Raw genomic sequence first — 24,537 nt, forward strand, 5'->3', positions numbered from 1 at the left:
TGTACTTTAGTTACTTTATTTCATTGTATTTATTTGTAGATATTGTATTTAATTAATTTATTGATAGTGTAGTGTTAGGTTTAATTGTAGATAATTGTAGGTATTTTATTTAATTAATTTATTGATAGTGTAGTGTTAGGTTTAATTGTAACTTAGGTTAGGATTTATTTTACAGGTAATTTTGTAATTATTTTAACTAGGTAACTATTAAATAGTTATTAACTATTTAATAGCTATTGTACCTGGTTAAAATAAATACAAAGTTGCCTGTAAAATAAATATTAATCCTAAAATAGCTATAATATAATTATTAGTTATATTGTAGCTATGTTAGGGTTTATTTTACAGGTAAGTATTTAGCTTTAAATAGGAATAATTTATTTAATAAGAGTTAATTTATTTCGTTAGATAAAAATTATATTTAACTTAGGGGGGTGTTAGTGTTAGGGTTAGACTTAGCTTTAGGGGTTAAAAAATGTATTAGTGTAGCGGTGAGCTCCGATCGGCGGTGTTAGGGGCAGCAGATTAGGGGTACATAGGGATAATGTAAGTAGCGGCGGTTTACGGAGCGGCAGATTAGGGGTTAAAAAAAATATGCAGGTGTCAGCGATAGCGGGAGCGGCAGATTAGGGGTTAATAAGTGTAAGGTTAGGGGTGTTTAGACTCGGGGTACATATTAGGGTGTTAGGTGCATACTTAGGAAGTGTTTCCCCATAGGAAACAATGAGGCTGCGTTAGGAGCTGAACGCGGCTTTTTTGCAGGTGTTAGGTTTTTTTTCAGCTCAAACAGCCCCATTGTTTTCTATGGGGGAATCGTGCACGAGCACGTTTTTTAAGCTGGCCGCGTCCGTAAGCACCGCTGGTATCTAGAGTTGCAGTGGTGTTAAATTATGCTCTACGCTCCCTTTTTGGAGCCTAACGCACTGAAAACCCAGCCATTCTGTGAACTCTAAATACCAGCGGTATTTAAAAGGTGCGGGGGGGGGGGAAAGCACGCGGAGCTAACGCACCCCTTTGGCCGCAGAACTCTAAATCTAGGCATAAGATAGCCACAATGTAATTAATAATTACATTGTAGCTATTTTAGGATTTATATTTATTTTACAGGTAACTTTGAATTTATTTTAGCTAGTTAGAATAGTTATTAAATAGTTATTAACTATTTAATAACTACCTAGCTAAAAGAAATACAAAATTACCTGTAAAATAAATCCTAACCTAAGTTACAATTAAAATTAACACTACACTATCATTAAATTAATTAACTGAATTAAGTACAAATAACTACAATAAAATACAATTACATAAACTAACTAAAGTACAAAAAATAAAAAAGCTAAGTTACAAAAAATAAAAAAAATAAGTTACAAACATTAAAAAAATATTACAACAATTTTAAGCTAATTACACCTAATCTAAGCCCCCTAATAAAATAACAAAGCCCCCCAAAATAAAAAAAATTCCCTACCCTATTCTAAATTAAAAAAGTTCAAAGCTCTTTTACCTTACCAGCCCTTAAAAGGGCCTTTTGCGGGGCATGCCCCAAAGAAAATTGCTCTTTTGCCTGTAAAAGAAAAATACAACCCCCCCAACATTAAAACCCACCACCCACATACCCCTAATCTAACCCAAACCCCCCTTAAATAAACCTAACACTACCCCCCTGAAGATCATCCTACCTTGAGTGGTCATCAGCCAGCCGACCCACCTATGGAACCGAAGAGGAGATCCGGAGCGGCAGAAGTGATCCTCCAAGAGGTGGTGAAGAAGTCTTCCATCCGATGAAGTGATCCTCCAGGCTGCTCTGAAGAAGTCTTCCATCCGGGCGATGTCATCTTCCAAGCGGCGCTGAAGAAGTCTTCCATCCGGGTGATGTCATCTTCCAAGCGGGGTCTTCAATCTTCTTTCTTCAGGATCCATCTTCATCCCGCCGACGCAGAACATCCTTCTTTCCCGACGGACTACCGACGAATGAAGGCTCCTTTAAGGGATGTCATCTAAGATGGCGTCCCTTCATTTCCGATTGGCTGATAGGATTCTATCAGCCAATCGGAATTAAGGTACGAAAAATCTGATTGGCTGATTGAATCAGCCAATCAGATTGAAGTTCAATCCGATTGGCTGATCCTATCAGCCAATCAGATTGAGCTCGCATTCTATTGGCTGTTCCGATCAGCCAATAGAATGCGAGCTCAATCTGATTGGCTGATTCAATCAGCCAATCAGATTTTTCCTACTTTAATTCCGATTATAATCTGATATTATAAGGGCACACTCACCCATTGGTGCCGGTATAGGGGGTAGAACAGTGTAGTTAGTGTGGGTGCTTAGTGACAGGCTAGCAATAAAGCTGTCAAAAAGCCTAAGAGCAGCGAGATCGGATGAGTGATAACTCTCACATTCCGCTGCTCATCGCCCCGTACTTGGTGCGCGGCTTTTTGACAGCTTTTTTGATAACTTAGGCGAAATTTTGCAGGTCCGCGGCGACGAAGGTAGGCGAGCTTAGGCGGGCATATTCGACCGGCGAAGGCAGGTAAAGTAGACACGTTGATAACTAGGCCTCAATGTCTTTTGTAGGCAACATGATTAAGGTCATGTAGACCGAAACGTCATTGTACTATTTTGGTTATGTCCCAATAAAAACATAGCCTTGCTGTAAAGTGGTGCTGCTCCTTTTTTGCACTGAATATGAGATTGGGTCAATACAGGACCCTACAGTGTGCACCCCACTGAGACTCTTCTGTTGAGTTTCAATTATGTAATCCCAGCTCTCTAAACAGCAGGAATGGTGTTTGAATCCCACTGCAGTAGTCACACATATTATATTGGAGTAGGCTGCTGAAACATTAATAACTTTTACTAGAAGCATTTTTCTAATGGCCGTATTCTGCAAAAATACATCTGTTGAAAATGTCAATAAATTTCAATCCCTTTAATCTTTTTTGCCTAACCCTTTACTCAAAATGCATCATATAATGGTCTTCTTAACCCTGAAACCCCTCAGAGTGAGTATGCAGACCCAATGAATCTACAGCCTGATCATATCCACCCACGTATCCATTTGCCCCCTGTCCACCAAACCTTGATCAGTGTTTGCCATGTTTTTTTTAAGTTCCCTGTTACTTAGAAATGCTCCTGTGTCCTCTTTATACTCTTCGGGTCTCTGTGTTAGCTTGTTTATACTCACAAGAAGCCGGAATGGGGTCGTGTTGTGCAAATACTGCTTTGTGAATTCATTATTTAAAAATGGCTTTTTACACATTCATGAGATTTTGAGGTTTCCAAAACATCTTTTGTACCCAAACTATCATGTCTTATCTTGCAACCACATTGCACCCTCCCCCACCTTTGGTGGTGCACCATTGGGTTTTCTTGCATGTGCAACTTCAGTAAGAAGTTACAATTAGTTATATTGGGTCAGTACAATTTGTTTCTGATGCTTACTCACAGGTCAATCACTTTGTGCCAAGATCCCACTCAAATTAAGGTCTCTCTTTACCAAACTGCCAACATTCATCAAAGTACACTCACATTTTTTCAATGAGTGTAACTGCATCTTAAATAAAAAAAAATTCTTTCTGCATACTTGAAGTTGCAAATGTCATAGGTGTCAGCAAGAGACCAAGCATATGTTTAGTAGAGAAAACAATAATGAGTGATCATTTAGCCAGAAGAACTGGAATAAACAGTAATGGGTACTAATTGCCAGATGGAATAAGGGCTAATGGTGCCAAGAGGGTGACAATAAAAATAAAAACATTGACGCTTCAAAAGACGGAAATAATGTTGATGTTTTCAGTAAATGAAGTCCAGATTAACAGTGTACATTTATTTGTGACATCAGGCTTCTTGCATCTTAATAACCAACAATGTTGTACATTATATAAAAATGAAATACCCCAAAAAAAGAAAAACCCTGAGATATGCACGAAACAATACTATTTGCACTAAATGAAATTAAATTACTGTCTTTGAAATTCACAACAATCAATGAATACTAAAAAAAACAAATAATAATATAGCATGCCAGCTATTTAATAAGTAGCATCAATCATATATTCAAATTAATCATCTGAACGATGGACTTTGTATTCAACTTTACCAAAACATACTCAATTGTTTTTATTTATTTAATATAAATTTAAGCTAGATTGTGCTAGTCGGAAGAGGCAAGTTGCAACGTGGCCTTTTTCTATCTTGGTATTACTTCCTATTGACCACTTCTTTAATAGAGGCCTATGTGTCTTCCACTCACAGATCCCTTTCTCATAACGTAATGCAATCAAGGTACCTAACTCTTTACCTTCCTTCCAATAAGAGATCTCTTATTCCGTACCAAATGTGTGATTGCTCCCTCTGTGCAAAAGCCTGTGCCTTGTGAATTATTTATTAATATAAAGGTTGCATCATTTCTCAAAGCAATAATAAATCTAGTTACAGTATTTGTGATGAAACCTCAATGGCTCCCACTTCACGTCTGTTAAGCAGCTGAAGGATCAGTGCGTTTCTACAGGTCATACCTCAATGTCAACACAACTGTATTATCCTTGCTAGGAAGACTCCCCTGTCTGACAGCGTACAGCTATGAATTCTCATTGGTATCTCCTGAAAAACAGTTTACCAAGGAAGATATGAGGAAACAAAATCCCCATGGATGCCATTTTTAATGAGGCCTGCAAATATTATTTTACATCAATTCTAACTTTTATCACCTCACAAAATGCACTAGAAAGTATTAAGTTATGCATGTGATAAATACCTTGCAATAATACAGCAAGCCTTTCACCTATAAATCTAGATACTTAAATGTCTCTCTCTCTTCTCTGTATATGTGTGTGTGTGTGTGTATATATATATATATATATATATATGTGTGTATATATATTTATATATATATATATATATATATATATATAAAAACCCATCAGTTGTACAGTGTTACCCTCCAATGGTCATCCGCCCGGGTGCCAACATGCAATTAATATTCCAAAAGAAATGGTCGCACTCTCAGGTCTTTTAGTGAAAAATCGTAGTTAATTTTAATGAAACGTTTTCGGGGTATTCTTCCCCATCATCAGCATAAACATACAGTGCATCAAACAAACTTAAATAGAAGCATGTTGCTCATTAAACAAATCAAAAATAAATCAAAAGTACCTGTGTGTGAAAATTTCTCAGTGTGGTGACGCCAAACAGTGTGTGTGTGGACCGCATATTTTGCGTTCCACTATGTGGACCGGAAGTGTTAAGTGCAGTATTATATCCGGTATCCTCAATTTTATAGAAAAACTTATAATGTTATTTTATACATACAAGCTTACTGTGTTAATTAAGTAGAGTTACTAAGTATGTAATAGTGTTTCAATCTTTGTGCCGTTATTGACAGTGTATCACACTCTTTGTGTATTGTTGCAATTGCGTAAATTTATTTAGCCGGTGCCTTATGCACTGATCTTAGGCTCATATATATGTATGTACATTGTTCCCTGTTATCTAAATTACATCTCCCTTACTGAAATGTTACTACTGTCTGTTACGATGATCTCTGTGACAGGTTCTATAGAACTCGCTGTCATATTCTAGTTGTCATAGTAACCATTTGTTGTGCCGGTTCTACTTGGGCGGATTGATCTATTGGTTTACCTTACTCAGATTAAACGTTATCCTATAGCCAGTATATGTTACCTTCATGTCTCACTATTAACATGGTTTTATGGACTTCATTCATTTACATATCTCTTATGCTTGTCCTGGAGTGTGCTAGTTAAAGGCATATATAGGGGCTAAAAAGTATTCTTTGGCACTTATTGTATATAGTATCTATATATCATCTCGAGTATCGTACATGTACTTCTAAGCTGTCTTTGTGGATTATGTGGTTGATCCCCACAAACTCACCTCCAGATTTTAAAGCGCTCATTTAAGCTGAGACACATACTGGGGCATGGCAAATACACCTCGAGTAGTATGTGACAATGTACTGAGGGTCAGGCCTCTTGGGGGGTAGACCATTCAGTGCAGGGTGCACTATCTGGTGTTGGGGGAGCCATGGTAATGATTCCTCCAATGCAACAATACTCGGTATATTAATGCCTATTGCCAACAAGTTCTCATGCAGTCTTAAAACACTGAGCTTCCTTTAAATCCATGGCAACTACATAGAGATCATCCATCTGCACCAATCTAAGGTGACAATCTCAACGTGCAGAGAGTAACCGACAGGAACACCAGAAAAGCCACAGGTCTAGGAACCATGGACATATAACCATGACAGAGATGACATCAACCATTCAATTGAGGATGATACCCCATACACCCTAGGGTCAGGTTGTGCCAACACCAAGCAATAGGGACACTGTACTAGGACTGTCTAACTATGATGAAACCAAAGATTGTATTAAGGATGGACATCACTACATAGTAATATGACACGGAGTAACTATATGGACTAACAGGGCAACAATAGCTTTCTTTAATACACATTAAGAGAGCCAAGATGTGTATACTATACGTAAAGTGTATACAGGCACAAGAGAGATAGATATAATTTAGAACAAAATCAAAACCAATTATACATTACTAAAGCTAAGTGTGTAATGTAGTAGCAGCAGATAGGTTGCTATTTATTTACTAGTTATTTTTGTATTTTTGTATTTTCTATCCATGTTAGATGGTTTGATGTTTTTATTTTCCTTTACTGTTATCTAGGTCCAGTTGTGGGGATCAACCACATAATCCACAAAGACAGCTTAGAAGTACATGTACGATACTCGAGATGATATATAGATACTATATACAATAAGTGCCAAAGAATACTTTTTAGCCCCTATATATGCCTTTAACTAGCACACTCCAGGACAAGCATAAGAGATATGTAAATGAATGAAGTCCATAAAACCATGTTAATAGTGAGACATGAAGGTAACATATACTGGCTATAGGATAACGTTTAATCTGAGTAAGGTAAACCAATAGATCAATCCGCCCAAGTAGAACCGGCACAACAAATGGTTACTATGACAACTAGAATATGACAGCGAGTTCTATAGAACCTGTCACAGAGATCATCGTAACAGACAGTAGTAACATTTCAGTAAGGGAGATGTAATTTAGATAACAGGGAACAATGTACATACATATATATGAGCCTAAGATCAGTGCATAAGGCACCGGCTAAATAAATTTACGCAATTGCAACAATACACAAAGAGTGTGATACACTGTCAATAACGGCACAAAGATTGAAACACTATTACATACTTAGTAACTCTACTTAATTAACACAGTAAGCTTGTATGTATAAAATAACATTATAAGTTTTTCTATAAAATTGAGGATACCGGATATAATACTGCACTTAACACTTCCGGTCCACATAGTGGAACGCAAAATATGCGGTCCACACACACACTGTTTGGCGTCACCACACTGAGAAATTTTCACACACAGGTACTTTTGATTTATTTTTGATTTGTTTAATGAGCAACATGCTTCTATTTAAGTTTGTTTGATGCACTGTATGTTTATGCTGATGATGGGGAAGAATACCCCGAAAACGTTTCATTAAAATTAACTACGATTTTTCACTAAAAGACCTGAGAGTGCGACCATTTCTTTTGGAATATATATATATATATATATATATATATATATATATATATATATATATATATATATATATATATATATATATATATATATATTTGTATAGGCTGCTAAGACCAAATAAGGACAGAAATGTGGAAGGGTTAGACTTTGGTATTTTCAATTCTCAGAACTAGTGACAATTTTCATAAAGACATACAACATATTTATTTACAAAATGTAATCTTATTTTACACCAAACAGTCCTCCCCTTTATTTTAATACCTGCAATTTTTAATAAGTTCAGTGGAACAATGAGCCCTGACGTTGACAACACAGCAACTTCAAAATAACAAGTGCTGTCAGGTGAAGTATATGAAACTATTTATTTTATTGGTGGGGCCTGTGCTTTTCAAATTAAGGACCTTATAATATAGTTCTATGGTGAGGAAGCATAGGACCAATGCTGATAGGTGTTTGTCATTTTTATAGCAATCACCTGTATGCTGGGCAAACATGGTACCAATTAATGAAATAAGTGGATTGTGTAAGTGACAGAGGGGGTACAACCCCCACATTTTGTTTCATATGCATATTGTTCTATCAGCTGACTTCTGTTGTCATAGTAAACACTGGATAGCTATCTGAGCATGTGACCTCCATGTATGAAAGAAGGCATTACCTGGATGCTCATTGGTAGCTACCTTCCATGTACTGTGCATGGAGAGTACATAGCATTCAATGCCTGGTGAACAGGCAAAGCACCCTTTTCAGCATACTTAGCAATTATTTTCAAATTATTGTGTATACCCCAAGTATATTTTTAACTACTGTGTACCTTTACAAATGCTACTATATAGACTGATTTTAGTCTTTTAAACACAAGCAAGCAGATTTTCCTTACCCATGGCTATTTGAGTTTTATGCTATTTTCTAGTAACATACACTTAAACATATTTAAAAATACTTAAACAAGTCAACACACATACTATACGTAATATAATATCATTATTGTGCTTAATAGGAACATATATTCAAAATGACTTTGTAAAGAATATAATGGTTGGGCCCCATTTTTTAAATGTCAGACAGGCAATGTTTGCTCTTGGGAACCTCATCCTTTGCAGTGAGCGGGCAACATCTGCTGCCCACATTTAACATTGCACAAGCAATTGGTCATGCAGTCACTTCTCGTACTCTAGCCAACCAATTGTGCAAGAAGAGCAGTGCTTGTCAATCATCCAGAGACACTAGGACCCCAAAGCTGCATCTGCTGCTTCATAAATGGGTCCATCCCAATTTCTATAAAGCATTGGTGTTGTGATGTCAAATAGGAAATTGTTGTAAGGACTGAACATATTGCATTTGGATATTAAATATGGGATTTTGTTATTCAGCATTGAATGTCATTTTAATATAGAAGGGTTCATTCAATTGATGTTGAAATAGAAATTTTTGACTATTTGAATTTTGAACATGGGCTTTTGATATGTAATTAGGAGTTTTGAAAAATATTTTAATGCTGAAAATAGAATCTTGATATCCAAGATTTGTTTATGTTTATTACATTATCTATGGTTATTTAAAGGCTAAAAATGTTTATTAAAAAAATCTTGATACCACCAACATTTGCTAAGAAATACAAGGGTTTGGAAGATCTCTTGAATACAAAAATAATAGGAAATTGGTATCTTTATTCATATATTTATGCTTAGAGACACTGAATTACAATCGTATTTTATCAAAACATAAAATTTGTATTTAAATTACAAAGGAATACATTGCATTAAAGTGCACATCATAAAGCGTAATTTAAGTACACTTGATGTGCAATATACAAAAAGAAATTTGTACTTATAAGTGTAATTGTTGTTTTATCATAAAATGGGCTGAATAAGGGTGTTCAATGGACGTGTATGAAATTGTCTCTCAAATAGAAGCATAATTATCTAAACATTTCCGCCCTACAGATCTCACTGTTTGTTTGTTTTTTGCAAACTAAAAGGTGGCGAGGTTGTGATAAATTATGCTAAATACTTAATATTCTAATAAAAAAATACATGCATACGAAAATATAGGCATTTATAAGAAGCTAAATACTTAATATCCTAATAGAAAAATACATGCATACGAAAATATAGGTGATTATAAGATGCCATACGTAGAAAGAAGCATAATGTGATTTGTTTTGGATGCAGGATTTCATTTTAAAGTGTGCCCCCTACTCACTTATAACTTTGCTTTACCCAGTGAAGTTACCCTTTCCAGCAAGATCCATTACTTTCTATAGGTGACGTCGCGCAACTCGCAGGAACTGCTCCCTTTTAAAGTTAATTCCATGAGAGGTGGAGCATGCTGAAACACAGAATGGTTGCATTCTCCATGAGATCTGTACAGAAGGATCTTTTACAACTGATATTTCTGCTTATTATTGAAATTACATTGTTAGATTGAGTCTATACATTGTCTATGCGATTCCGGAACTGCTAAATCTTAGTTGTGGATGTAACCTCTGCAAAGCAGTGCAATTTCAAGGTGCGGCCTAGTGTCTATTGCTGTGGAGTTAAACTACTTTGTCCACCCTTGCCAGGGCTCTGGCAGAGCAACTATCAATGCTGACAAGTTTCACTGATTTACCCAAGACAGAAGTTACCTGGAGCCTAGAGGTAACCTGTTTATGCTTAATTGAATTGTAGTTCATCCAGGGATCCGGTGCACATAGTGTTAAGCCTGGGAATCTGGGATCATCCCTTGTTGTGCTCCATTAATGAACATATTACAGCTGGATGAAAAAGATACCATTTTACCTCATCACATTTGCAGGTTAAACCAGCAGGCAAGGCTTTATTGAACAGGAAGGTGAGAGACTTTTTCAAGCTTATAGTAACATAAAGGGTGTTATTTGTATTTTTTGTGGTTATCCTTGAGAGCCCATAGTTCTGGATTACTTCACCATTCTTTGTTAGAGCAATATAAGAAAAGAGATCTTTATATATTTATTATACAATAATTTTTGGACATTCACAAGAACTTCTCAAGGGGCCTCCTTTTGATATACAACACTAAGGGGGATATTTATCAAGCCGTCAACCGCAAATACGCTGGAATTCCGCAGCGTAATTGTGGCGAGCTTGATCCGACCTAGTTATCAAAGCCTACAGACCGGCAAAAGTTGAAATCTGTGACGTAACATACGATCCGCCGGCCTCAATCTGACACAGATCGATGCTTACATCATTACAGATGTTCCAAATACACATTCGGCACTATTTTACACTTTTTAAAAGTTATTAATACATATTCGGCACTATTTTACACTTTTTAAAAGTTATCAAATAGTTAACAGGTACGCTCGCGGCTATTCCGGTCAGCGTACCTGGTTTCCAATCCGCCACCCTGGAGGCCTCGGATGCCATAGGAATCAATGATAGTCTGAAAGCTTATGTTCGATGCTGCCAGATATCCCATTGATTTATATGGTAGAAAGCCAGTAACGTTTACACCTAAGACCCTAACATAAGCCCCGAGTCTAAACACCCCTAATCTGCTGCCCCGACATTGCCGCCACCTACATAATGTTATTAATCCCTATCCCGCCGCTCCCGGACCCCGCCCACCACTAAATAAACGTATTAACCCCTAAACCTCTGGCCTCCCACATCACTACTATTAGCTAAACCTATTAACCCCTAAACCGCCAGCCCCCCACATCTTTATTAACTAAATTAAGCTATTAACTCCTAAACCTAACAACACGCTAACTTTACATTAAAATTACAACATCCCTATCTTAAAATAAATTTAAACTTACCTGTAGAATTAAAAGAAACTAATTAATTAACCTACCTTAACTATTATACTAAAATTACATTAAACTAGCAATTAAATGAACTATATTACATATTAATAAACCCTAATCCTATTAAAATTATTTAACTCTACTCTTAAAAATTACTAAATTACAACAAAAAATTAATACTAAGTTACAAAAAATAAAAAACACTAAATTACGGAAAAAAAACCACAGTATCAAAAATAAAAACGAATTACACCTAATCTAATAGCCCTATCAAAATAAAAAAGCCCCCCCCAAAATAGAAAAACCCCTAGCCTACAATAAACTACCAATGGCCCTTAAAATGGCCTGTTGCAGGGCATTGCCCCAAAGAAATCAGCTCTTTCACCTGTAAAAAAAAAATACAAACACCCCCAATAGTAAAAGCCACCACCCAACCAACCAACTCCCCCAAATAAAAACCCTATCTAAAACCCTGAAAAGGGCATTTGTATGGGCATTGTCCTTAAAAGGGCATTTAGCTCTTTTACCTGCCCAGACCCTACTCTAAGACATCTGGTGAAGTCTTCATCCATGCGGCCTCATCTATCTTCATCCATCCGGTACAGAGCGGGTCCATCCTGAAAACATCCGGCGCGGAGCTCCTCTTCAATATGGTCGCCGCCGTAAACTGGAACTTGAATGCAAGTGACATCATCCAAGATGGCATCCCTTACATTCCTATTGGCTGAAAGGTTCCAATCAGCCAATAGGATGAGAGCTTAATCCTATTGGCTGTTCCAATCAGCCAATAGGATGAGAGCTCAATCCTATTGGCTGTTCCAATTAGCCAATAGGATTGAGCTCTCATCCTATTGGCTGATTGGAACAGCCAATAGGATTTTAGCAGCTCTAATCCTATTGGCTGATTGGAACCTTTCAGCCAATAGGAATGCAAGGGACGCCATCTTGGATGACGTCACTTGCATTCAAGTTCCAGTTTAAGGCGGTGACCATATTGAAGAGGAGCTCCACGCCGGATTTCTTCAGGATAGACTCGCTCAGCGCCAGATGGAAATTTTTTTTTAAATAAAAAACATTAACCTACCACTGCCTGCACTGATATCATGTGAGTGTGACATGACTACAGGGGTTAGTATTTCTGTTTTACCCATTGGTGTTTATGTGTGTGTGTGTGTATGTATGTGACTGTGTGTGTATTTATGCATGTATGTGTGTGTATGTGTGTTTGTGTATGTTTGTGGAACCATCAAATTACAGACCTTGTTACTACAGCATGGGGGGGGCAGGGGGTAAACAGTGTCACTATACAGTACCACTATATACAGTATGGGGGGGTGGACCATGTCACTGACTACAGTGGTCACTTTATAAAGTACTGGGCAGGTAGGATCAGGCCAGCCATCTCACGGGCAGATTACAGACTGTGTCACTAACTTACTATATACAGTACTGGGGGGGGTTAAATAGTGTCACTATATATATACAGTAATAAGGGTCAGACCATCTCACAGACTGTGGGCACAGGGTACCTCCTTTTGCAGACATGTAATCTGATTCACATTTTTTTCTGTGTTAAATGTAAAAAAATAAAAAAAATTTTTTATTACATTCACCTTTTTTTGGAGGGGGGAGGGGTGGTGGGGGGGGGGCACTTCTTAGATTTTTGCACCTGGGCCCTATGGCTTCTAGTTACGCCTCTGCCTGGGATCATCCCTTGTGGTGCTCCATTAATGAACACATTACAGCTAGATGAAAAAGATACCATTTTACCTCATCACATTTGCAGGTTAAACCAGCAGACAAGGCTTTATTGAACAGGAAGGTGAGAGACTTTTTCAAGCTTTCAAGCTTCAGGATAGACTCGCTCAGCGCCGGATGGATGAAGATAGAAAAGGCTGCATGGATGAAGACTTCGCCGGATGGATGAAAATGGAAGAGGCCACATGGAGGAAGACTTCTTGCCGCCCGGATGGAGAATTCTTGCCGGCTGGATGGATCCTTCAAGCGGAACTTCAAAAACTGTAAGTGGATCATCGGGGGTTAGTGTTAGGTTTATTTATGTTTTTTTTGGGTGGGTTTTATTTTTAGAGTAGGGTCTGGGCAGGCAAAAGAGCTAAATGACCTTTTAAGGGCAATGCCCATACAAATGCCCTTTTCAGGGCAATGGGGAGCTAAGGTTTTTTAGATAGGGTTTTTATTTGGGGAGGTTGGTTGTGGGGGTGGTGGGTTTTACTGTTGGGGGGTGTTTGTATTTTTTTTTCAGGTGAAAGAGCTGATATCTTTGGGGCAAAGCCCCTCAAAAGGCCTTTTTAAGGGCCATTGGTAGATTATTGTAAGCTAGGGTTTTTTTTTATTTGGGGGCGCTTTTTTATTTTGATAGGGCTATTAGATTAGTTGTAATTCATTTTTATTTTTGATACTGTGTTTTGTTTTTTTTCGTAATTTTGTGTTTTTTATTTTTTGTAACTTAGCGTTTATTTTTTTTGTAATTTAGTAATTTTTAATAGTAGTTTTAAATAATTTGAGTAGGGTTAGGGTTTTTTAATATGTAATATAGTTAATTTAATTGCTAGTTTAATGTAATTTTAGTATAATAGTTAGGGTAGGTTACTTAATAGTTTAGAATTAGTTTATTTTAATTCTACAGGTAAGTTTAAATTTATATGTTGTAATATTAATGTAAAGTTAGCGGGTTGTTAGGTTTAGGGGTTAATAGCTTAATTTAGTTTATGGCGATGTGGGGGGCTGGCTGTTTAGGGGTTAATAGGTTTAGTTAATGGTAGTGATGTGGGAGGCCAGAGGTTTAGGGGTTAATACGTTTATTTAGTGGCGGCGGGGTCCTGGAGCGGGGGGATATGTGTTAATACATTTATTTAGATTGCGACAGTGTCCGGGAGCGGAGGGATAGGGGTTAATAACTTTATTAAAGTTGCGGTGGGGTCCGGGAGCGGCAGGATAGGGGTTAATATCTTTAGTAAAGCTGTGGCGGGGTCCGGGAGCGGCGGGATAGGGGTTAAACATTTTTGTATAGAGGCGGCGTTTAGTGACAGGGTAAATAAAGTTGGTAGAAAGCCGAATAGCAGCGAGATCGATGACTGTTAGCTAACAACAGTCCGATGCTCATCGCCCCGTACTTGGTGCGGGGCTTTTTGCCGACTTTTTCTATAAATATGGAGATTGTATTCAGGTCACGATGTTAGGCGATGTTAGGCGAGCGTATTGGTGCCAGCGAATGCAGCATAGTTGAGGCTTTGCAACTGTGCAAAATGTCTCAATTGAGTAAAAAGAGGATGAAAAGCTCACAAACACCTACGCTTACAGTGGCTTACCATTTTCAGCCGGCACCCTTAAATATAGTAGTTCAACTCGAAGATGATAATTCTTGGGTTTCAAGTGTTTCTACGCCAGATCTTGGGGTTCAAGCTTCCAAGGATGTACATGACTCAGCACCCACAACTGTTACCCCAACTTTCATACTAAACTATTTAAAAAAACTTACTAAAGGCACATCACTCTTCATTAAAAACTCAATGTACTCAATCCCTCACTAATCTTCACAGAGACTTACACATAACTAATGAACAGATAGATACTATAGAAAGAAGACCAGAAGATTTGATTGTAGATCAGACAAACCTTCTAATAACGCATATTTACCTTCATACCTCTACGAACTGTTAAAGTTTCTTGCACTCTCACAAATGCCTAATGAAGATCTCATTGACAGAGCTCATCAAGCTCCTCGACCTAGAAATCTCTCATCTGACACACCTAGAGATGTGATTGCAAGATTACATTTATTTTACCTATGAAGTACGGATAATGCAAGCTTCTCTACAAAGCCAAAACCTACCAAAAAAATGTACCAGTATAGTTATCTTCTCTGACCTTTCAAGCAGAACTTTTTGACAGATACATAATTTTGGGGTGATAATCCAAACTTTACAAGCTAATAATGTTACATACACATGGGGGTTTCCCAATAAATTACTGATCACTAAAGATAATTTAACTCATAATGTGTCAACTGTCAATTATGGAGTGACTCTGATAAAAAGATGAAACCTTTTCTCTGAGACTTCAGAACAGCCTCAGTCCTCTTTGGATGCCAGAGATAATGTTTGGGAACTTCCACCAGAGCATTCGATTAAAATACAATTTTAAAAAGGTTTCCAATATACTTCTATTATCAAATTATTCCCCATAATATTCTGTGTTGCAGAGATACCTAGGTAGGTATCTGAAGCACTACATGTCAGGAAATAGTGCTGCCATCTAGTGCTCTTACACATGGATAACATTCTTGCAAAACTGCTGCCATATAGTGCTCCAGAAATGGGCCGGCTCCTACGTCTATGTTATTGCTTTTCAACAAAAGATACCAAGAGAATGAAGAAATTTTAATAATAGAAGCAAATTAGAAAGATGTTTAAAATTGCGTGTTCTATCTGAATCATGAAGAAAAATGTTGAGTTGCATATCCCTTTAAGAACAGACATCCTAATGACTTGTTACACCATTGTCTATTTGTCTAAATATAAGATGTTGCTATGCTGTGTGTTTTAATTTATTTTATATATATATATAGATTGAATAGATTGAACATAAACATTCTGATGCTATGTTTATACGTCTCTTATATTAATGATTATTTATTCAAATATGATGTATTGCTATGCTGTGGGGGGGGGGGGTGTTTGTTTTTCTCCCTGGGACTCCTCCCCTGAACCAATTGCAATACTTTTACTCCCTACCCTTTCTTTGTCTCTATTTCCCTATATCTTTTTATTTTTCTTTCACTAAATTTCTTGACCTCACTTTTTACACCAAGTGAGGCCTTTGTGGATAGCTCAAAGAAAGAATAATTAACTTCCCTCCCTCCCCCATAATGTACTTTGTCCGTTTGTCCAGGGGCTAGCTAAGTGTTTCATATTCCCATACCACAATATTCAACTAAGTTTCAAATTCTTTTATTTCAGTTTTCTATTTTTGTTATTCTCTCTCTTATTTTAAACCTCTTCTTTCCATAAAAAATCAAGAGGTGTTGCAATATTTATTCATAAGGACATTATCTATGAAAAATTACAGATTGATGCAGACCCACAAGGACGCTATGTCATAGTAGTCTGCAAGTTAGATGAAGTAGTGTATACTTTGCCTTCATATTATGGACTCAATACTGGACACATTAAGATGTTATGTAAATCTCTACACCATTTAGGCACCCTGAACCAGGGCCATTTGTTGATTGCTGGTGATTTCAATCTCATTTGGAACTCATTCTTAGATAGGTAAAGTGATAAACTGCAAAGCCCAAAAAAGGCATCAATAGATCTCGCAAACAAATTTCAAACGCTTATGTAACAATTTAATTTATATATGTGTTGTACTATGAATAGCACTATGAGTGATTATACTAATTATTCCACAGTTCAACAATCATATTCTCACATTAATTTATTTTCTGCAGCCCCTGGTTGTTAGATAGGATGCAAGAGCCTGGATATCACAATGTAATTGTCAGATCACAATCCTATCCATTAAGCCTTTCAGCCCTCACAGCCCTTTTCCCCTAGATCCCCATGGCCCTCATCTCTAAGATTATTGCCACCCCATGAATTGATAACTGATGTTGAGAAAGATATGACCTCCTAATAAATATCAATGATACATTAAAAGTTGATGATTGATAGGTTATTTCATCAAAAAAATGCTTCTGATTTAAAGAACAAAAAAGATATATTAACTACAAACCCAAATACAGAGCATAAACATGTTCACTCTCAAAGCTTAATTGTTTAAATTGAGACAGTCAAACAAAAACTTAAAACTATGGAAACAATAGAGCTAAACACCAGCTTCAACAGCTCAAAGAAATGTATTACCACAAGGAAAATAAAGCAGGCAGGTTACTTGCTAGCAAACTGCAGCAAAGAGTAGCTGCAGCTAGAATTCTCTCCCTTCATTCTGACAGGAAATCTACAAGTTATAGATTCTGTCTTTACTTCTTTTTATTCAGTTTTATTAATCAACTATGAAGAACTTCAAAGTTCTATTAAAGCTTTAAAGTCTTTTAAGTCGCCAGGCCCTGACAGGTTCATATATTTATTTGATAAAAAGTTACATACTATATTGATTTCTCTTCTGCTTAGAGTGTTTTCCAGAGCTAGTTCTACTGGGTCCTTTCCTAAAGAGTTTTTAGAGGCTTCAATAAATTCAAGTCCTAAACCAGGAAAAGATCCCACTGATTGTGCAAACTACCTCCACATTTAATTTCTAACTTTAGATGTGAAACTATATGCAAAAATGATTGCTAATTAGTTAAATTATATTTTACCTACTAATTAAACCACACTAAGTGGGCTTTAGGTTAGGTTGACAAAGCCCAGATACCACCCGCCGACTTTTAAATATCCGTACCCTCTGCAATAGTTAGAGGGCTCGGCTTTTGTTCCACATAATTTCCCATCACTAATGGCACTCGACAAGGGTGCCCTTTATCACCCCTCTTATTTGCAGTTATAATGGAGCTATTAGCTGAAGCAATTTAGATTAATCCATCTATCACCGGAGTATCCCTTTATAGAACTACTCGAAAAGTAGTATTACTTGTTAATGCAGATCCTATTCAGTTCAGTTCTTACCATCACTCTTTAGCTTTCTTGATCCATTTGCCAAGATTAGCTATAACAAATTAAATGTCACCAAGACCCAGGCTTACACCCTTAATATCCCAGCCCCTTCTCTTCAACTTCTTAAATACAAATTTACATGGTCGACTTGTCACATTAAACATTTGGGAGTCTACCTTTCTCATGACCAAAATGCTATTATTTCTCTCAATTTTTATCCATTACTTTCTTCCGTTAAAGCTGCTGTAAATAAATTGAATGTTCCCTCTGTATCCTGGTTAGGGAGAGTTGCTGATTTTAAAATGTCTCGGCTGCCTAAAATGACTTACTTGTTTCCCTTTCTCTGTATCTATCATTTGCAAAGTTTGCTTACCCAATTCCAACAGCGGTGCAATAAATTTATCTGGAGGAATTAGACACCATGAGTAGCAATTAGATCTTTTCAACAACCTATCCTCTCTGGGGGAGCAGCTGCCCCTACTATCACTATGTACTATGAATCTTCAAAAATACAGTAGCACCTTCCAGGTAGTAATATCTTATGACTTTATTAGTCCCAGGAAGCACAACAACACAACATGATGTTTCTGGCTCAAATGCCCTTAATCATATGGTGCTGGTGAGATTGTTTGTCTTCTGCACTATCTACTATGAAGCCACTAAACTCACTCACCTTTAATTGTGGGGGGATAAGTATCTGGACTTTAGATGGATAGAGTTGGAGCAAGCCTCTCTCCCTTCCCGATAAGTTCTTAAAGATTTAAGGCTAGATTATGAGTGGAGCACTAACTTTTACACGCAAGCAATAAGGGTTATTTTGTGGATCTTTGCACGCATTAGAATTAGTGAGTGCATTAGGAGATGAAAGTAAATGCGTTTGCTTGAGCGCAATCAAATTTAACACATGTTGGGTTAGCGCAATTTCAGAGCTCTGGTTAACTGTTATGCAAGACATAAAAGTTGCACAAAACACATCAAAAAGTAATTTGAGGAAGCACTTCTTTACAGAAAGGGTGATTGATATATGGAATTAACTTCCACAAGAAATGGTAATGACAATGACTGTGGGGGACTTTAATAATTCCTGGGATAAGCATAAGGCTATCCTACGAACTAGGTAAGTTTATACTTTTAGGAAATATCAGGCAGACTTGCTGGGTCTATGGTTCTTATCTGCCATCAAAATCTATCAGCTAGGTTGCGAGTTTTTGTCGGTAATGGTGTGCGGTGCTAACAAGCCTTTTTTTCTCACTGCTCACTTAAGACAACGCTGGTATTACGAGTTTTCTGCAATCTGGCGTTAGCCTCAGAAAAGTGAGCGTTGAGCAAAATTTAGCTCCACATCTCACCACAATACCAGGGTTGCTTAAGTCATCGGTGAGCTGGCTGAACGTGCTCATGCACGATTTCCCCATAGGAAACAATGGGGCTGAGCTGGCTGAAAAACAACCTAACACCTGCAAAAAAGCAGCGTTCAGCTCCTAACACAGCCCCATTGTTTCCTATGGGGAAATAAAAGTTATGTCTACACCTAACACCCTAACATGAACCCCGAGTCTAAACACCCCTAATATTACAGTTATTAACCCCTAATCTACTGCCCCTAACATCGTCGCCACCTACATTATATTACTAACCCCTAATCTGCCGCTCCGGACACCGCCGCCACCTACATTATACTTATGAACCCCTAATCTGATGCCCCCAACATCGCCGAACCCTACATTTTATTTATTAACCCCTAATCTGCCCCCCAACATTGCCGCAACTATATTAAATTTATTAACCCCTAATCTGCTGCCGCCAACGTCGGGGCCACTATAATTAATTTATTAACCCCTAACCCTAAGTATAACCCTAACACCCCCCTAACTTAAATATAATTTAAATACATCTAAAAAATTTACTATAATTAACTAAATTATTCCTATTTAAAACTAAATTCTTACCTGTAAAATAAACCCTAAGATAGCTACAATTTAACTAATAGTTACATTGTAGCCATCTTAGGGTTTATTTTTATTTTACAGGCAACTTTGTATTTATTTTAACTAGGTAGAATAGTTATTAAATAGTTATTAACTATTTAATAACTACCTAGTTAAAATATGTACAAATTTACCTGTAAAATAAACCCTAACCTAAGTTACAATTACACCTAACACTACACTATAATTAAATTAATTACCTAAACTAACTACAATTAATTACAATTAAATTAAATAAACTAAATTATGAAAAAAACACTAAATTACAGAAAATAAAAAAAATTACTAATTTTTAAACTCATTACACCTAATCTAATCCCCCTAATAAAATAAAAAAAGCCCCCAAAATAGAAAAAAATCCCTACCCTATACTAAATTACAAATAGCCCTTAAAAGGGCCTTTTGCGGGGCATTGTCCCAAAGTAATCTGCTCTTTTACCTGTAAAAAAAAATACAATACCCCCAAACATTAAAACCCACCACCCACACACCCAACCCTACTCTAAAACCCACCAAATCCCCCTTAAAAAAAACTAACACTAACCCCTTGAAGATCACCCTACCTTGAGACGTCTTCACCCAGCCGGGCACAAGTGGACCTCCAAAGGGGCAGAAGTCTTCATCCGATCTGGGAAGAAGAGGTCCTCTAAGTGATGAAGATGGCATCCCTTCAATTCCGATTGGCTGATAGAATCCTATCAGCCAATCGGAATTAAGGTAGGAAAAATCCTATTGGCTGATGCAATCAGCCAATAGAATTGAAGTTCAATCCTATTGGCTGATCCAATCAGCCAATAGGATTGAGCTCACATTCAATTGGCTGTTCAAATCAGCCAATAGAATGCAAGCTCAATCCTATTGACTGATTGCATCAGCCGATAGGATTTTTCCTACCTTAATTCCGATTGGCTGATAGTATTCTATCAGCCAATCGGAATTGAAGGGACACCATCTTGTATGACGTCACTTAAAGGAACCTTCATTCTTTAGTCACCGTTGGATGGAAGAGAATGCACCGCGTCGGATGTCTTCAAGATGGACCCGCTCCGGATGGAAGAAGATAGAAGATGCCGCCTGGATGAAGACCTGCCGGTCTGGATGTCCTCTTCTGGCCGGATCGGATGAAGACTTCTGCCCCTCTGGAGGTCCACTTGTGCCCGGCTGGGTGAAGACGTCTCAAGGTTGGGTGATCTTCAAGGGGGTAGTGTTGGGTTTTATTAAGGGGGGATTGGGTGGGTTTTAGAGTAGGGTGTGTGGGTGGTGGGTTTTAATGTTGGGAGGGGTATTGTATTTTTTTTACAGGTAAAAGAGCTGATTACTTTGGGGAAATGCCCCGCAAACGGCCCTTTTAAGGGCTATTTGTAATTTAGTATAGGGTAGGGAATTTTTTTTATTTTGGTAGGGGGATTAGATTAGGTGTAATTAGTTTAAAAATTAGTAATTTCTTTTTTATTTTCTGTAATTTAGTGTTTGTTTTTTTCGTAATTTAGTTTATGTAATTTTATTGTAATTAATTGTAGTTAGTTTAGGTAATTAATTTAATTATAGTGTATTGTTAGGTGTAATTGTAACTTAGGTTAGGGTTTATTTTACAGGTAAATTTGCACTTATTTTAACTAGGTAGTTATTAAATAGTTAATAACTATTTAATAACTATTCTACCTAGTTAAAATAAATACAAAGTTGCCTGTAAAATAAAAATACACCCTAAGATGGCTACAATGTAACTATTAGTTATATTGTAGCTAGCTTGGGGTTTATTTTACTGATAAGTACTTAGTTTTAAATAGGAATAATTTAGTTAATTATAGTAATTTTATTTTGTTTTATTTAAATTATATTTAAGTTAGGGGGGGTTAGACTTAGGTTTAGGGGTTAATAAATTTAATATAGTAGCAGCGACTTTGGGGGCGGCAGATTAGGGGTTAATAAATGTAGATAGGTGTCGGCGATGTTAGGGACGGCAGATTTGGGGTTAATAAAATTTAACTAGTGTTTGCGATGCGGGAGTGCGGCGGTTTAGGGGTTAATATATTTATTACAGTGGCGTGATGTCCGGTCGGCAGATTAGGGGTTAAAAATTTTATTTTAGTGTTTGCGATGTGGGGGGGCTCGGTTTAGGGGTTAATAGGTAGTTTATGGGTGTTAGTGTACTTTGTAGCACTTTAGTTAAGAGTTTTATGTTATGGCGTTAGCCCATAAAACTCTTAACTACTGACTTTTAAATAGGAGTCTGGACAGGAGAGGGTCTACCGCTCACTTTTTCCAGCAATCGTAATACCGGCATTAGGAAAATCCCATTAAAAAGATAGGATACGCAATTGACGTAAGGGAATTTGCAGTATGCGAAAATCGCGGAAAAAAAGTGAGGGGTACACCTGTACCTGCAAGACTCGTAATACCATCGGGCGTTAAAAAGCAGCGTTGGGACCTCTCAAAGCTGCTTTTTAAGGCTAATGCAAAACTCGTAATATAGGCGTATGTTTCTATGTTAGTAAAAAAAAGGCATGCAAAAGGCTTTAATATAGAAATACATACATTCACATGTCTAAATCAGTGTACGTATGCATATATTTATATATATTAGATATGTGTAATTCGTTTCGGATCGATTCGGAAATTCGGAAAATTCGGCAAATTCGGAGATTTGGATCGAACCGAATTTCCGAATTAAAATCCTGCCAAATTTACCGAATAAATCCGAATTAGTTCGGATTTATTCGGTAAATTCGGATGGCCATGGATTACATGAGTATTATACAGTATATTAGGTTATATCACTCTGCTATGGGTTACACCTAATATACAGTACATAATACTAGTCTAATCCCACCTAACACTTACCGAAATTCCGAATTTCCGAATCGAACCGAATCCAGATGAATTTCTTCGAATCCGAAACAAATCGATTCAAAATTTTCCGAATTCGAATCGATCCGAACTTTGAAAAATTACGAATCGATCCAAACCGAACCGAATTTTTTCGCCATGCACATATCTAATATATATATATACACAATATATATGTGTGTGTATAAGTATTTATGTGTTTTATTGTATATTTACTGTACATATTTCACATTCCTATATTCTTCACATACAGGAAAATGTAATTTTTTTGTAAATACATAATCCTATATTTATATCTGTATATACCTATACCGGTATATCTATTCCTATAGATACAGTATATAGGTATAGATATGAATTTTAAATGAACGGTATCCGATATATATAGAAATATATATGTAATAATAAAACATACGTTATTTTCGATGTGTAAAAGATAAGAATGTAAAATATGTGTTTTGCGCACCGTGTTTCGCAATTTAGATTTTAACGCAGTCAGGTAAGCGCACATGAAAACTTAGTAATCTTAAAGGAACACTCAAGTCAAAATAACCTTTTATGATTCAGAAAGAGCATGCAGTTTTAAGACACTTTTCAATTTACTTCCATTATCAAATTTTGCACAGTCTTTTTATATTCACAAATTTTGGGGAACAAGATCCTACTGAGCATGTGCACAAGCTCACAGGGTATACATATATTAGTCTGTGATTGGCTGATGTCTGTCACATGATACAGGGGCTTTAAAAGGACATGAATCCACAACTTTTTTCTTTAATGATTCAGATAGAGCGTATGATTTTAAACAATGTTCCAATTTACTTCTTTTATTTAATTTGTTCTCTTGGTATCCTCATGTTATTGGCTCACACAGTGCATTAACTAGCTCCCAGTAGTGCATTGCTGCTTCTTCAACAAAGAATACCAAGAGAATGAAACATATTAGATAACAGAAGTAAATTGAAAAGTTGTTTAAAATTGTATTCTCTAATCTGAATCATGAAAGAAAAAACTTGGGTTCCATGCCCCTTTAAGACGCGTTTTTGAAACATTACATATAAAATATTTTAAAAAATGAATACAAATTATAAAAAAAAAATTAAACATACTATAAAATATATAGATATATTCTATGGATTATTTAAAATATTTTCAGTATGTTTAATAATTGTTTTTTAATTTTATATGTAATATTTCTATAATACCCCTTAAATTTACAGTAAATCGTGAAACAAGATGCGCAAAATGTATATTTTATATTACATTGAAATGTAAAAATATTAATATTTCATGTTGGGTTTCACCCTCTTGTATATACACAGTTGGTTTAACGTGAGAGTATGGGTGTGTGTTTTTTTTGTTTGTTTTTGTGCTCCATTGACTTCTATAGGAAAAGAAGTTAATGTGGTCGCAATATTATTATTTTTTGCATGCGTCAGGTTTACGCTCGTGTGAAAACATTTTTATTTCAACTTGTAATTCGAACACAACTCGATGCATGCAAAAATCCTCCATTTAGGAAAGTTAGCGCGAGCAGGAACACTAAATTGGACTCCACTCTTAATCTAGCCCTTAATTTGGTTCCCCAAACACAATAGTACTAAGGGTCTTTATAACAATCAGGTAGTAGCCTCAAACCTCACATTTTGGGATAAAATCCTCAATATTTCCACACTAGCTTCCC

This window comes from Bombina bombina, chromosome 1 (assembly GCF_027579735.1).
Source record: "Bombina bombina isolate aBomBom1 chromosome 1, aBomBom1.pri, whole genome shotgun sequence".
NCBI classification, from domain to species: domain Eukaryota; kingdom Metazoa; phylum Chordata; class Amphibia; order Anura; family Bombinatoridae; genus Bombina; species Bombina bombina.